A 12648-nucleotide genomic window follows, 5' to 3' on the forward strand; every position below is an offset into this window, starting at 1 on the left:
TCTTTCCCCATTGTTCTTACTGGCATGCTCTGGCAATCCCTCACTCTACAGCAGTATGTCATGGACCACCTTGACATCATGAGTTGAATAGCTTCATCCTGGAATCCATCTTCAAGAGCCTCCTAGTAAACACATGATGTTCTTATTAATCAATGGCTGACTGTGTTCCTGCCTACCAGTGGGCCAGATGCTATGATGGAATCCAAAGAAATGAATTAAGTTCAAGAGAGAAATACCACCACAAACTCCTTGAACATGGAGAGATGATGGCGCACACTTCTTGGCTCTTGTACCTAAAAAGCTCAGTTATAGAGCATCTTGGACAGCCCTGGGCTCCATTTCCTGTTGACTCTGAGTCCTGTTGTCCTCTCTGCATGCTTCTTGTGTCCTCCTGAGGCTGATGTCTGTCCCAGTCCTGTCCGTGTACACCCTAATTTCTTTAAGAATGTGCATTCCCAGAGGGCAGAACCCCTGTCTCTGATACAGCATCAGGTATTGGTTAGAACCATCCCTGGAGTACAGTAGCATTCTGCAAACCCTGATCCTTGGGCTGGAGAGATGGCTCAGCAATTGAGAGTACTGGCTGCTTCCCAGAGGACCTGAGTTCAGTTCCCAGCACCCACAGAAGAGGGGAAGACTCACAACAGCCTCCAATTGCAGGGATCTGACACCCTCTGCTGGCCACTGTAGGTACTACACACACATGCACGCGCGTGTGCGCGCACATACACGCACACACACTCCACATAAATAAACCTAAAAAAATCAAACTGTGACTAGATGCTCTGTATGAGTCACTGTAAGTAGACAAACTTGGACTCCACATTCCTCTGAATGTCCTGGACCATCACCAATCAGCTTAGTGTCATCCACAGATTCCATGCTGGAGGTGGAAATTGAGTCAGCTTCCTCAGATTCACAAAGGCGCTTCATGGATGTTGGGGCTTTCATGTCTGACCTTTGGAAGCCAGCCCCGACTTCCCCTGCACACTTCCTCTTAGCTGCCAACACATACTCTCGTATCCACTTACACTTCCATCCTACTGCTTGCACGTGAAAAACACTCAGCGCACCCTGATGGAAACACTGAAATGTCACTCAGTTACCGCTCGTGCCCTCCGTCTAGCATCTTCCAGGGTTGTGTGTTCTCCTACTCAGCTGTCATCGCTGATTCATATACAAACTGTTGAATCGGTCATCCTCAGCTTCTTCATGCCTAGCATGGGCGAGTGGAGGGAGAATGTGAGACTTGGACAACAGCAAAGGAAAGCCACAACCTGGCCACTGTCCCGTGTCCCTAGACTCTCTTGGCAGTAGATGCCGTTCGTGATTAGGTAGGAGGTCCTCCCTGCCCTTCATCTTCTCTGAACCCCTGAAATGGACATTGAGAGGACCATCCATCTCTACAGATGCCACATGTTGGAGGATGTTGGGAAACTGGGGTTTGTCTAAAGGTTTGCACCATCAAGGGCCATTGACAGCCAGGCTTGACAATGTAATTCTCTCTAAGGGCTTTAAATTTCCAGTCTGCTTCCTTCCCAGTCAATACCATGTGCCAATAAATGTAACCACAAGATATTGCTGAGTCAGTCTTAAGTCTGAACACCATCTCCTAGCAACAGGCTTCCTTGCTCTGTTTATTTCCTTGGCTTTTAGTCTCACAGCCTCTGCCTCCTTAAGGAGTTGTAGGGTCCCAGGGAGGCCTCACAGCTCTGTGCTTTGTTGCTGGCTAGACCCCAGCTCCATCCTCACAAGGCGAGCAATTTTCCTCACTGCCAGAAGATGCTTCATTGCATCTTCTGCATGGACGCATGCATCTACTGACCCTTCTCGTATGTCCCTTAGCAGCTCCCACATTTGGCTTTGCTCCACACGATACCATCTCTTTTCCATCCCCACCAGGTATCAGACAGTTGTGATCTTGGGAAACACAGGTTGTGGGCCACACTGTCAGCAGGGCCTCCTCCCAAAGCTGTACTTTCTCCTTTCCCTCTCTCTCCTCTCCGTGGGCTGGCATGAACCAAACTAAAGTCTTTTATGGTAAACATTATTTTTTTAATAAAAGCCAGAAAGCTGTCAATTTATTTTAATATCCCAAGTATGTTTTCCTTACCTGCTGCGCTGGTTTGTTTTTGTCAATTTGACACAAACCTGGAGTCATCTGGGAAGAGAAAATCTCAGTTGAGAAAGCTGCCATCAGCTTACTCCATAGACAAGTCTGGGACATTTTCTTGATTGGTTATTGATGATTGACACGAAAGGATCCAGCTCATTGCAGCCATGGTCACTGCTGAGCAGGTAGTCCTGGGCGGCTCACGAAAGCAGGCTCAATAAGCCTGGGGAACAAGCCAGCAAGCAGTTTCCTCTGTGGCTTCTGTTTCAGTTCCTGCCTCCAGGTTCCTGGTTTGACTTCCCCTAGTGATGGACTGTAGTCCAGACCTGTTAAGCACGCCCTCTTCACCCACTTGCTCTAGTTAGGGTGCTTATCACAGCAACCTTAGCAAACTACTACACCTGCTTTTAGCCTTCTGAGACAACAGGCCTGACACAAAGAGGAAATGAGGCATAAATTTAGTCCCAGGGTCCTTGCTCTTGCAGGGCTGGAGGAGTGACAGCTCGCCAGCCTTGTTGACATCTCTGTGTAGATGGGAGCAGACTTCCCTTCTCAAATCACTCTGCTGCCATTTGCTGAGAAACTGTCTTGTAAATACACAACTCTGTAATGACCATGCTGTCAGAAATAGCTTAGAGTTATTCAATCCACAGGACTCAGCAGCCCTGAACAGGCAAGTCTTTGCTTCTTGCTCACCCCAATCCCTTGACTTGGTTGTAGAAATCGTGGCAGCCCTCTCAAGATTTCAGGGTCAAGGATGTCAGCACCCCGCTTTGGACACAAAGTCACCAACCTGCTTTGTGTCTTTGTTGATGAGGAGCTGGAAGCCCAATTTGATTTGATGTTTTAAAGCTTTAAATAACCTTTTATTGTTTCATTGCACTATATATTTTTCTCCACTCCCCTCTCTTCCTCCCCTCTCTCCCATGATCCTCATGCTCCAAATTTACTAAAGAAATCTTGTCTTTTTCTCCTTCCTGTGGAGATCCATTCATGTCTTTCTTAGGGTTCTCTTTGTTGTCTAGGTTCTCCGGGGTTGTGGATTGTAGGCTGATTTTTCTTTGCTTTATATTTAAAAGGCACTTATGAGTGAGTACATATTATATTTGACTTTCTGGGTCTGGATTACCTCACTCTTTTTTCTTTTTCTTTTTTTTCTTTCTTTCTTTTTTTTTTTAATTTTTCAAGACAGGGTTTCTCTGTGGTTTTGGAGCCTGTCCTGGAACTAGCTCTTGTAGACCAGGCTGGTCTCGAACTCACAGAGATCCACCTGCCTCTGCCTCCTGAGTGATGGGATTAAAGGCATGCGCCACCACCGCCCGGCCATCACTCTTTTTTCTAGATTCATACATTTGCCTGCAAATTTCAAGATGTCATTATTTTTTACCCCTGATTAATACTCCATTGTGTAAATGTAAATAAAGTACATTTTCTTTATCCATTCTTCTGTTGGGGTCATCTAGGTTGTTTTCAGGTTCTGGCTATTATGAATAATGCTTCTATGAGGAAAGCTGAGCACATGTCCTTGTGGTATGATTGAGCATCCTTTGGGTATATACCCAAAAGTGATATTACTGGATTTTGGGATAGATTGTTTCCTAATTTTCTGAGAAATCACCATATTGATATCCAAAGCAGCTATAAAAGTTTGCACTCCACTAGCAATGCTGGAGTGTTCCTCTGAACCCAATCCTCTCCAGAATAAACTATTATCAATGTTTTATTTATCTTGACCATAGAATCTCAGTTATTTTGATTTGCATTTCTCTGATGGCTAAGATGGTTGAGCATTTCCTTGAATGCCTTTCAGCCATTTTAGATTCCTCTGTTGAGCATTCTCTGTTTAGGTCTGTACTCCATATTTTATTGGATTATTTGTTCTTTTGGTGACAAGTTTCTTAAGTTCTTTGTATATTTTGGAGATTGATCCTCTGTCCGATGTGGGGTTAGTGAAGATCTTTTCCCATTCTGTAGGCTGTCATTTTGTCTTGTTGACCATGTCCTTTGCTTTACAGAAGGCTTTTAGTTTCAGGAGGTCCCATTTATTGTTTCTCTCAGTGTCTGTGCTACTGGGGTTATATTTAGGAAGTGTTCTCCTGTGCCAATGCATTCAAGTGTACTTTCCACTTTCTCTTCTATGAGGTTCAGTGTGGTTGGTTTTATGTTGAGTTTGATCTATTTGGACTTGAGTTTTGTTCATGGCAATAGATATGGATCTACTTTCATTCTTCTACATGTTGATATCCAGTTATGCTAGCACCATTTGTTGAATATGCTTTCTTTTTCTATCTTCTCTTTTTGGCTTCTTTATCAAAAATCAAGTGTTCATAGGTGTGTGAATTGATATCCGGGTCTTCAATTCAATTCCATTGGTCCTCCTGTCTGTTTTTATACCAATACCAGACATTTTTTCAGCACTATAGATCTGTAGTAAAGTTTGAAGTCAGGGATTGTGATGCTTCAAGAAATTCCTTTATTGTACAGGATTATTGTTTTGGCTATGCTGGTTTTTTTGTTTGTTTGCTTGCTTTTCCATATGAAGTTGAAGTTGAGTATTATTCTTTCTGTGAAGAATTTTGCTGGGATTTTGATGGGCATTGCATTGAATCTGTAGGTTGCTTTTGGTAAGATTGCCATTTTTACTTTTACTATGTTAATTCTACCTACCCAAGAGCATGGGAGATCTTTCCACTTTCTCGTGTCTTTTTCACTTTTTAATTTTTTATTTATACCTATTTGCCTGGCAGGGAGTAGGTGTGAGCATGTGAGTGCAGGCACTCATGAAGTTCAGAAGAGGCGCCAGATCCCCTGGAGCTGGGAGTTTCAGGCAGCTGGGAGTCATCCCATGCTGGTGCTGGGGACTGAACTCGGGTCCTCTTGCCGAAACAGTATGCACTCTTAACCACTGAGCCACCTCTACTGCCCCTGACCTAACTTTATATAATGAGATCTATTTGCTTGTCATAGATGTGGACTCCCGGTGGATTCCTCGCTGTTTGGCTCCTTGCTTCCTGTGTATTGAATTTATCCTCAGAGCAGCCTTCTCCCCGGATAGTGAGATGTAGGCTGAGCATATCCATCAATCAGCTTACAAAGCACACATTCCCCCAACAGCATCAGGAGAACTGCTGACTCCACGCCGATTGGACCTTCTGTGGGACACATGTGCAGCACCTAACCAGTCACTGTGACCTCTGCCATGAAATGTGTGGCATTGGGCCAGAGCAGAGTGGACGTTTCAGAACCAGGTAGCTCCCTAGGCTGAAAACAGAGCTGGTGGGAAGATAGCCATGCATTCTCCTGATGGAAGGATGATGCTAAGCTGCTGATGGCCGTCATTTGTGGACGGCTTCTCTGTGTCTTGAGTGCCCAGAATAACCTGTAACTACGGGGAGGTACTAATTTTACTCCCGTTGAAAATAGATAGGAAAACTGAGGCTTTTACATAAGGAACATGACTGGTAAATATCAGAGTGGAAATATGGCCCAGAGTCTGTCAGAGCCCATGAAAACAAGGCTTTAGGATCTCAGTTGCCTGAAGCGGTGCTTTCCTCAGGGTCTCAGTGAGAGACAGATGGCAAAGAAGCCAGCAAGTTATTTTGAAAGGATGTGGGTGCGGTGTAGGGAAGCCATGGGAATAGTGATGCACCCTGGGGCCAGTAACCCAGGGAGGATTTTCCTCCCCTAAAGTGAGAGGGGTAGAGGGAGGCAGGTCGCCCATAGTGTGGACAGTACCCAGAAAGTGTCCCACCAGCAAGTCAGAATGCCTCCTGTTCCCTCCAGCTTGCTCCCATCCTCCCAACATGTGGAGAGAGGTGCAGTGGTCACTAATGGGAAACTCACCAAAGAGCCTCCTGGACAGTGGTCAGTTGGAGAAGGGTGATTGGAGGGTCAGGAAGTGTAAACAAGGGATACCAGCATGAGAAACTAGGGTTCAGGGGACTTTGATGTAGCGAGGGAGAATGTATGAGCAGGAACAGCACCAGGTGGTATCACTTAGGACTTTATTCAAGATCTTCTTTATTGCCACTTTTTACAACAATAGTACATTGTTTATTTTTTACTTAATTGTTTGTTAGTCATTTACTTTATTGGTTGTTTTATTTAATAGTTGTTTATTGTTTTGCTTGTTTTATTATTTTATTTATGATATTTGTTTATGTAACTTTTTCAATAGTTACAGTCCATTTGTCCCTTCATACACATATACAGCCAATCTTCAGCCAACCCTTTCTGAGCGTGGTACTAGGTCTAGTGAAGAGGGAGGAAGCATGGTGCCTTCCCTCCAGTCTAATGGTGGGACTTCAATTAAAGGAAACAAGGTAGACCACTGCCGCATAATGGACCTCAGCAGAGCGTGCTGAGGGTCACTGTTTCCCCTTGAGGCCCCAGGATTCGTCACTGTCTGACCATGTGACAGATCTCACTAACAGGCTGGCCTTGTCCCAGCAATCTTTCTACCTTTACCTCTCAAGCTTTTGGGTTCAGGACTCCATCACCTCGGTCAGCTAAGCCAAAAGATAATCTTAAGCAAGTCCAGTATAGTGCTTGTTAACTGTGACTCTCCTATGTGTGACTTCAAATTGTCCTATAGATTGTAGGCCACTGTCTGGGGTCTCCTTTGGTGGGTGAGGAGAAGCAAGGCTCGAAGATAAAACCATTTCCAAGAGGGTAAGACCAGGCTTTGGCATCCGCCTGTTCCTGTTCAAAACTGACCCCGATGAACATGAGTCTAGATTTCAGGTGGCGGCTGGGAGCCTGGGGTCAGATCAGCAGGTCACTGGGATTAACACAGTCTTCTGCCTTCTGCCTAAGCACGGATGAGCTCTTAGCCTCTGATGCAAAGATTTGGCACAGCCATCTGGAATGTGCCAGACATGAAGATCAAGCAGACACCGAAAAGCCTCGTCCTCTGCTGTGCCCAGGTACTCCACTCCCTGCACCAACCCCCAGTGCTGCCTGTAGCCAGACGTCCACCCCACTGCCAACTCAGTTCTTTACCTCCCTCACCCTCGGTCCCCAGCTGAGCTGTGACCCTCACAAACACCCCAAAGTTATGGCTGCAGGACTAGCTCTGTGTGGAGTGTTTGCCTAGTGGGCAGGAGGTCCAGAGTTCTAGAGTTGGAGCTGTCTTGGTGCCCCAGTCCTAGAGATGGGGGACGCAAATTAGGCAGTAACTACATGATACACGATGGGAGTATCTTTAGCCTTCATCTCCTTTGTAACCAACAGCTCAACAGAGTACCATACATGCTGGCTTTTGGTAACTGTGTAAGGGGACAGGGACTCCAGCACCCTGCTCTGAATATCCATCCCACTTTCATTGTGTATCAGGGGTCAGTCCCCAGGCTTCACAAGGCCTCTGTCACTGCTTGGTTCTCCAGCTTGGAAACACGGTTCGTTGCTATCAGCTTTATCTCCACAGGGAGAGAGTCTTAGCGTACAATGTCTGAGTGTGTTGTCAAATGCGTTCATGAGCTAGCTCAGCTGATCTCTGAGGTGGACAGTCTGATTAGCCCTGGTTTACAGTGCAGAAATTTGGCTCAGTGAGGAGAAGTGACTCACCCAGAGTCCATTGCGTGTGTGTGTGTGTGTGTGTGTGTGTGTGTGCGCGCGCGCCCAAGTGAGCTAGGCTGGCTGACCAGCTCACCCCAGGACTGCCTGTCTCTGCCTCCCCAGTGATGGGATTATAAGTGTCTGTCACACTGAGCTTTTAAAAACATGGATTCTGGATTCGAACTCAAGTCCTCATGCTTACAAAGCAAGTGTTTTACTCATGGAGCCATCTTCCCAGCCCTTCAACTCTCTATTTTTTTTAAAAAAAATGAAGATTTGGGGTCCAAAGAAGAAGGCAAATTTATTGCATGGGATTATCTAGAGAGCTGGTTATTGAGTTACGACTTTCTTTTCTGGCCAGAAATACTTCTGCAATGCAAAATGCAGGGTGCCCTCACCCCATTGCCTAAGAAGATGGGTGACATGCCCTCTGAAACTCGACTCTTAGACTGGACTCGGGAATGGGAGCAGGCGTTTGATTCCTGCAAGCATGAAGCTGTTTTCTCACTTCTTGGTTACAGGAGGCCATTGGAGCTCCTGATTTTCCACATCTGAATCTTTGGTCTAGGAGGAAGCAGCCTGGGCTCATATGTCTTTGGGGGACATGGGTATATGGGCCACTTAGGCGTCCAGTCAGGGCCCAGGGGAGCTGAGTAACCTAGAGCTTTTGATGCCAATCCTGCCAGAAAGGCTTAGCCTCAGGAATCCCTGGCCTGGGGCTCAGGGCAACAAAGGCTGGCTTTTATCACAGCTTCCTATTGACACTGGAAGTTTGAGATGAATAAAATGAAAGGCCAGAACATGCCTAAACAACTCAGCCCCAGGTGAGACATTCAGGCTACTATTGTAGGCTAAGCCACTAGAGACACACAGAAGCCTGTTTGTGTAGGGGTTAGGAAGTTATCTTGCAGGCCAGGCTGGGATAGAGAATTTAAACCCAGCCCAGGGGCTACTGTGTCCCTGCCTCCATCTCAGCTGGGCTTGGGGGTCACTGGCTATTTGTATGTGGTGTGAAAGAGAGGGACTGCATGGCCTGCATGTAAGGGTGCTGATGGAGTGGAAGGTTGAAATGTCCTGGCTTTATCCCAGGCATTCCCGCTCTAAAAGGCCCCACCATCTTCTCTGCCTCCTTGTAGGTGCAGGTTCAGGGAGGCTGGAGGGGTGGCTCTGAGATTCAAGAGCACATACTATTCTTGCAGAGGACCCAAATGTATGCATGCACATACATGAATGTGTGCTTGTACACACGTGTGCATGCATTCATGCTCATGCACACACCACACACACACACACACACACACACACACACACACAATTAAAATCCCATCTTTTGAAGATGCAGATTTAGGGCATCCAAAGAGAGAAGACAGCATGCGGGGCCACCCATGGAACCAGCCATTGGGGCGGGACTTCCTCTTTCTGGTCAGCACCAGAAATGCAGACCGTGTTCAGCCTTAATGGACCTGGACCTTCCAACATGATCTGACTCTCTCGAAGTTCTTCAGTGCCTCATCAGCCTTGCATCAAAGAGAGAGAGACTAATAGCTCTCTTGTCCTGACTTCTGTACTTATACCAGCCCCCACAAGGCTGGAGACTGACAGGAATTCCCCAGGATGTGATGACTCTGCCAGGCCCAGGTCCCACAAGCCTACGAGCCGGGTATTTAGAACTGGTTGTAGGCATTTGCCACAGTAAGGACAAGGGAATCTGCATTCATGAGGGCAGGAAAGAGAGTAAGTGAAGGCAAGTACGCAGGTTGGCTTTCTTTTCAGCATGCTGCCAGGATGCCTGACTCTGCTGATACAAAAGATGTCTAAGCCAGGGAAGCCCCATTGCCGGCAGCAGCTTCTTGCCTGGGACCTGACTCGTAATTATTATCCCTTTCCTTTGACTTTTTCTCTGTGCAGCAGCAACATTCCTGCTAGTCTTGGAGCTGAAAAACAGCACCATGTCAAGCTTAAGAGATTTATAAACAGTGGAAAAAAGCGCAGGCTTGTTTTCCTTTGGTTCATTTTCCTCTCTGTGTGGCCGTGGGGAGGGAGGCTGGCAGAGGCAGCTTGGTGACAGGAGTCAAGTCAGAGTGGGGAGGACACAGATGTGTAAGGCACCCAGGGTATCCATGGGCCAGAAGCCGAGTGTAAGCCAAGGATGCAGAGAGGCTGCCGAAAGCCCTGCCAAAACTGCCTCTGTTGGCAACGAAGCAGGTATCTACACATCGCGGTATATGTGCCATTAACACGGCCCAGGCTTTATCTGGAGAGGATTTATAGAGCTCATGTAAGCCGTGGAGCCAGGAGGACAGAACTGATTGTCCCTCTGGTACCCTTGCTGAGGAGGGAAGGTCTGGTCAAGCTGAAGCGGTATTTCTATATCACAAGGAGAAGCATGCTAGGCATGCTAGTGACTGATCATGTTGGAAGGTCCACCATGCAACATTAATCAGATTGTGAGTCTCCAAGCTGGTGCAGACTCAGCAGGCCCTCAGACTTGGTCATTCACTTTGTACTGTCCATTGTGTGAAAGAGCAGAACACTGGAAATCTGCAGCCTGTTCCTTCATGGTCACACCCTTTGCCCTAATCCTTTCCTGTGTATATAGATGTTTTGCATTAGATGCCTTTGGATAAATGGGGACATGCGGCTTTAGGTAGTCACACTTTCCCACTGCCTCTTCAGATGCCTAGGTCTCTCCTCCCAGTGAGAACAACGGAGAGGGCCAAGTATCAAGGAGGCAGCCTGAGGGACCCACTTTCCAACGGAAGCACTGGAGAAGCAATGGTACTGGGGTCAGTTCCACTGGCTCCGAGTAAGGTTTGAGCAGAGCTGGGATGGGAAGAGAGGGCCATGGAAGGTCTTCTTGTATCTTAACTCTTTTCATAGTCTCACTCAAAGGCCAAGGCAGAAGTGCCCCTCTGGTAGCCTGAGGGAGGGCTGCTGGCCCTGAAGACTCAGCATTCAGCAGATGTCTATGTTGAGGGCGGTCCACTGTGAGCTTCCCATTCACCCATCCACCCATCACCACGGCCCCACTGTAGGCCTTTCCCTTCTCATTTCTGCTTCCTCTTCTCCTTCCTTGTCCCCTGACTTTTCTACTCTTCCTTCTCCTCTTCATCACCCCACCCCTCCCTCTATGGTCAAGTCCCCCTTTTCTCCCTCCTCTTCCTCCTCCTCCTCATTCCCTTCTCCCCTTCCTCCTTCTCCTCATTCTCTTCTCCCCTTCCTCCTTCTCCTGGCCCCAACACAACAGTGCCTGGGCTGCATTCCTAATGATTCCCCACTGCTTCTGTCAACTCTCGGGGCCCAGCTTTCCTAATTGGAAAAGCTCACAGGCTGCGAGCCTGTTTTGGAGAGGCAGTCACCAGGAGCCTACAAAGCTCCTTGCAGAGCCTCTTCCTGGCACTGTCCTGGTTTTCACATAGAATTGACAGGCACTTGCCTGCAGACAGCCCCGCCCTCTCCCCCCTCCCCTGGAGATAAATCATGAGTGCATGCCTGTATGAGTCTATAGATGTGTGGGCTCTGTGGACAGGCTGAGTGTGCCTCTGGGTGGCTGACGGTAAGCTGTCATGGTGTCTGATGATGCATTTGCCTGAAGAACACAGAGAGAGCCTCTCTGCGGCCTGGAAGCCCACTGTTTGGCACCAGTCTCTCGGAGAGGGGGAGGTGCTGGATTTAGACACCTCTGCTCAGGCAGAAGTTCCTGTTTAGCTCAGCCATGTTTCTCAGCATTGTCTGCCCACTTAGGGCTGCTGAGACCACCTCTGTGGTCTGTGCCCACTGTGGTCAGTGTGCCTGAGACCTTGCCGGTGATCTTTGTGTCCCTTTGGGCTTTGTCGCAGTGCCCCAGGCCTGCTCTCCTGCTCTCTGTCATCTTCATTCTCTCTCTCTCTCTCTCTCTCTCTCTCTCTCTCTCTCTCTCTCTCTCTGTGTGTGTGTGTGTGTGTGTGTAGGCAGGTAGGTAGGTAGGTATACATACATACATGTGTATGCACATGCGTAGAGAGGCAAGAGGACAGCATCCAATGTGGCTCTTCAGACACAGTCTTTATTTTGGGGGACAAGGTCTCTCATGGGGACCTGAGCTCTCTGATTAGACTGCTTAGCCAGTGAGCCCCAGAGATCCACCTATGTCTATGTCCCCAGTGCTGGCATTGCAAGACTTTGCCACCATCCCTGACTTTTCTTTTTTAAATGGGTTCTAGGGGTTAAATGCAGGTCCTCGTGTTTAGAAGGCAAACAGTTTATTTATTGAGCTATCTTGCCAGCACCTTTATTCTTAAGTTTAGAGACGAGGTTCTGGGGGTTTTGCCTCCAGTACCCTGAAACCTGCCTCTATCCTCCCCTCAGTGTCCACCATGTTCCAGCCAGTATCTCACCAACACCCACAATAGAGATTCCTTTCTGGGAAGATTCCAGAACAACCAGGCACTCAGAGGCTTGACCATGGGGCAGAGCCAATCTGGTCCACCTGGGATGGGGGTGGTCAGGCAGTTTTCCTTCTCTGCCTCTGGCACAGATGGTCTCTGGTGACCTGATGGAGCGGAGGGAATTATCCGGTGTTCTAGGCAATCTGGCACACATGCCCTGGGACGTAACACCCTGCACGAGCAGGAGAATACTGGAGGTACAGTCTGTGCCACAGGAGTGGGCTTTGGTGGCTTTAGACTGGATTCCTTAAGGGGAAGGCTGATGGTTGGGCCTGTGGCAGAGTAAAGGTACCCACAGTTTCTGAACTGCACTCTGGGAACACAGCCACCCTTCTGCCTCAGCACGTAGGGAGGAACTAGCACCTAGGGCCCTGCCTAGGCCCGGACTCCGCCTCACAGCCCTGTTCTTCCCCTGGATAGAGACCTCTTCCATCCTGACCCTAGTGGCCTCCTGCAACCCGGTGGCCTCCCCACCCTGGTCCCCCATGGAGCTGGGATAGGATATTCATTTCCCAGATTATAGAATTAAAATTGATAGAATTCTTCCATTAT

General features: G+C 47.9%; 1 protein-coding gene across 1 annotated transcript in view; it reads left to right on the forward strand.

Annotated features, from left to right (window-relative positions):
- Lrfn2 (leucine rich repeat and fibronectin type III domain containing 2) overlaps positions 1-12648 on the forward strand; it is a 168756-nt gene that overhangs the window by 33249 nt on the left and 122859 nt on the right. The window lies entirely within an intron of this gene.

Source organism: Microtus pennsylvanicus, chromosome 7 (assembly GCF_037038515.1).
Source record: "Microtus pennsylvanicus isolate mMicPen1 chromosome 7, mMicPen1.hap1, whole genome shotgun sequence".
NCBI classification, from domain to species: domain Eukaryota; kingdom Metazoa; phylum Chordata; class Mammalia; order Rodentia; family Cricetidae; genus Microtus; species Microtus pennsylvanicus.